Source organism: Colobus angolensis, unplaced genomic scaffold, assembly GCF_000951035.1.
Source record: "Colobus angolensis palliatus isolate OR3802 unplaced genomic scaffold, Cang.pa_1.0 Scaffold309, whole genome shotgun sequence".
Classification (NCBI taxonomy): Eukaryota; Metazoa; Chordata; class Mammalia; order Primates; family Cercopithecidae; genus Colobus; species Colobus angolensis.
This window is the reverse complement of record NW_012116366.1, coordinates 1,829,828-1,833,987: the sequence shown is the minus strand read 5'-3', so window position 1 is coordinate 1,833,987 and position 4,160 is coordinate 1,829,828. Positions and strand designations below refer to the sequence as shown.

Below are 4,160 nucleotides of genomic sequence, written 5' to 3'. Positions count from 1 at the left end.
AAACTTCCTTACCTTGATAAAAAAAAAATCCACAGGCTGGGCCTGGTGGCTCAGGCCTGTAATCCCAGCACTTTGGGAGGCCAAGAGGGAAACTTCCTTACCTTGATAAAAAAACATCCACAGGCTGGGCCTGGTGGCTCAGGCCTGTAATCCCAGCACTTTGGGAGGCCAAGGCGGAAGGATCATTTGAGCTCAGCGGTTCAAAACCTGTTGCCATGGGCAACATGGCAAAATCCCATCTCTACAAAAATTACAAAAAGTCGCCAGGCATGGCAGCAGTCCCAGCGACTTGGGAGGCTGAAGTGGGAGGATAACTGGAGCCTGGGAGGTTGAGGCTGCAGTTGAGCTGTAATCATGCCACTGCACTTCAGCCTGGGTGACAGAGAAGACCCTCTCTCAAAAAAAAAAAAAAAAAATCCAGAAAAAAACTACAGATAGTATCATATTTAATGGTAAAAAAAAACTAGAACTTTTCCTGCTAAGATCAGTAAAGATGTCTCCTCTCAACATTCCTTTTCAACATCATTTTGGAAGTCCTACCTAATGCAATAAGACAAGAAAGGTAAACAAAAGGTTGGAAAAAAGAAATAAAACTGTCTTTGTTCATGGATGACATGATTGTCTATGTAGAAAATCTGAAAGTATAAATTTAAAGAAACTTCTAGAACTAATAAGTGATTCTAGCAAGGTTACACGGTGCAGAGTTAACCTACAAAAGTCAATTGCTTTCCTATATACCAGCAGAGAACAAGTAGAATTTGACATTAGAATCAATACCATTTATATTATCATACCCCAAAATGGAATACTTATGTATAAATTCAACAAAATATATACGAGATATATATAAGAATAACTGCAAAACTCTAATGAAAGAAATCTAAGAACTGGGGGGTGGTAGGGAGGATGAAGAGGAGTTGGTTAATGTTTACAAAAATACAGATAGAGGAAATAAGCTCTAGTATTTGATAGTATGTTAGGGAAATTATGGTTAACAACACTTTATTGTGTGTTTCAAACTAGTTAAAGAGAAGAATTATTATGTTTCCAACACAAAGAAAAGATCAATTTTTGAGGTGATTGATATGCCAATAACCCTGACTTGATCATTCCACACATTGTATACATGTACCAGATATCACATGTGGCCAGGTGTGGTGGCTTATACCTATAATCCCAGCAATTTGGGAGGCCGAGACAGGAGGATTGCTTGAACCCAAGAGCTTGAGACCAGCCTGGACAACATAGTTAGGCTCTATCTTTTAAAACAAAAACAAAAACAAAAACGGACATATACCCCAAAAATACGTACAACTATGTTACATAAATTAAAACTTTTTTAAAAAGGCAAAAGTAGGAGACAGTGTGACAGGCCTCCTCCTCTGGAATCTAAAGAAGCCCTCACAGATTTTATTTCTTTATCTTATTTTATTTTATTTATGTTTTTGAGACAGAGTCTCGCTCTGTTGCCCAGGCTGGAGTGCAGTGGCATAATCTTGGGTCACTGCAGCCTCCACCTCCCGGATTCAAGGGATTCTCCTGCTTTAGTCTCTGAGTAGCTGGGATTACAGGCATGTGCCACCACACAGGGCTAGTTTTTGTATTTTTAATAGAGACAGGGTTTCACTATGTTGGTCAGGCTGATCTCGAACTCCTGTCCTTGTGACCTGCCCGCCTCAGCCTCCCGAAGTGCTGGGATTACAGGCATGAGCCACCACTCCTGGCCACCCTCACAGATTTTGATTCTCACTCTAGATTCTGTATCTAGATCACCATGGCAACTGGACAGAAGTTGATGAGAGCTGTTAGAGTTTTTGAATTTGGTAGACCAGAAGTCCTGAAACTGCAGTCGGATATTGCAGTACTGATTCTGAAAGACCATCAAGTTCTAATCAAGGTCCAAGCATGTGGTGTCAACCTCGCGGGGACATTCATTCACTCTGGTACTTACAGTAGAAAACCACCCTTACCCCATACTCCTGGCTCAGATGTGGCTGGGATGATAGAAGCTGTTAGAGATAAAGCACCTGCTTTCAAGAAAGGTGACAGAGTTTTCACTAGCAGCGTGATCTCTGGGGACTATGCAGAGCACAATCTTGCAGCAGACCACGGTTTACAAACTGCCTGAAAAACTGGACTTTAAACAAGGAGCTGCCATGAGTATTCCATATTTTAGTGCTTATCGAGCTCTGCTGGAGCTCGATAGTGCCCGTGTGGAAGCTGGAGGGTGTTCTGGTTCACGGGGCGACCAGAGAAGTTGGATTAACGGCATGCCAAATTGCTAGAGCTTATGGCTTAAAGGTTTTGGGCACTGCTGGTACTGAGGAGGGACAAAAGGTGGTTTTGCAAAATGGAGTCCATTAAGTGTTCAATCACAGAGAAGTTAATTATACTGATAAAATAAAGAAATATGTTGGTGAGAAAGGAATTGATGTAATTGTTGAAATGTTAGCTAATGTAAATCTTAGTAAAGATTTGAGTCTTCTGTCACATAGAAGATGAGTGATAGTTGTTGGCAACAGAGTACTACTGAAATAAACCCATGGGACACCATGGCAAAGGAGTCGGGTACAATTAGAGTTACTCTTCTTTCCTCAACCAAGGAGGAATTTCAGCAATATGCAGCCGCCCTTCAAGCTGGAATGGAAATTGGTTGGTTGAAACCTGTAATAGGTTCTCAATATCCGTTGGAGAAGGTGGCCGAGGCTCATGAAACTACCGCTCATGGCAGTGGGGCGACTGAAAAATGATTATTCTCTTATGATGATTAATTATTTCATGGCTTTCTTATGTAATTAGAGGTATTGTCTTTCTCCCAGTTGTACTTACCCTATCTTTTCTTTAATTAACATTCAATTCAGTGAGTCTCTTATGTGAAAAAATGAGATTTTTCTTTAGAGAGCAGAGGCAGAAGAATAACATTCATTGTATAGCCAGCAATATTTTTTATGCCATCTGTCTCAAATCTAGGAGTCATCATAGTAGCAAATAGCATGTTAGTGGTCATTTGGCATGAGGGTGCATTCCAGTAATTCTTAATTGTTACTTGATTAATTCCATACGTTTGATCAAAACATGCTAGTTCAAAATAAGACTGCTCAGTTTCCAAGTGTTTTCAAGCCTACTTACCTTTATAAAGGTTCTCTAGTCTCTAATTAGCCATGACTGTATTAGACATTGAACATTTTCTAGACTAAAAACCTCTATTCTAAACTAATCTCATCTGGATCTCTAAGTACTTTTTTTTTTTTTTTTTTGAGAGAGTGTCGCTCTGTCATCCAGGCTAGAGTGGCCTGTCTTGATCGTGGCTCACTGCAACCTCCGCCTCTCAGGTTCAAGTGATTCTCCTGCCTCAGCCTCCTGAGTAGCTGGGATTACAGGTACTCACCACCACACCTGGCTAATTTTTTTATTTTTAGTAGAGATGGGGTTTCGCCATGTTGACCAGGCTGGTTTCGAACTCCTGACCTCAGGTGATCCACCCACCTCAGCCTCCTAAAGCGCTGGGATTACAGGCGTGACCTACCATGCCTGGCCCTATAAGTCTTTTATAAAAGCAAGAATAAATAATGTCCATGACAATTTATTAGTTTTCTAAGTATTTTCCTAAATATTACAATATTCACTTTATTACTGGTTGGCTGCCAATGACCCCATATGTTCTGTGAGAACAGGAGCTTTATCTCTTTATCTTTCATGTAATACATAGTCTCCGAATAGGTAATACTTCTCAATTCATCATATTTTCAGAGTAGATTTAGAGTTACCTGTTTGTGTGGTGAGTGTCATATATTTTTGTTGAAATTAATAAGCTCACAAATTTGACAAATTAGGAATGATATGCATTTGTCTCATAACATAATTGTGTGTAATAAAACCTATAGAAAATTAACAACAACAACAACAACAAGCAGCCAGGTAGTGTGGCTCACGCCTGAAATCCCAACACTTTGGGAGGCCAAGGAGGGTGGATCACCTGAGGTCAGGAGTTTGCAACCAGCCTGTCCAACATGGTGAAACCCCATCTCTGCAAAAGTTACAAAAATTAGCTGGGCATGATGGTGAACACCTGTAGTCCCAGCTACTCAGGAGGCTGAGGCAGCAGAATCATTTGAACCTGAGAGGCGGAGGTTGCAGTGAGCCAAGATCACGCCACTGCA

The 4,160-nt window shown here is 40.7% G+C and overlaps 1 pseudogene across 1 annotated transcript; it reads left to right on the top strand.

Moving 5' to 3' along the window:
- The first annotated feature begins 1,733 nt into the window (after nucleotides 1-1,733).
- On the top strand, nucleotides 1,734-3,223 carry LOC105517849 (annotated as a pseudogene). The gene is made up of 2 exons (XR_001002723.1): nucleotides 1,734-2,433; nucleotides 2,523-3,223. The product of XR_001002723.1 is annotated as a quinone oxidoreductase-like (transcript).
- The last annotated feature ends 937 nt before the right edge of the window (nucleotides 3,224-4,160 follow it).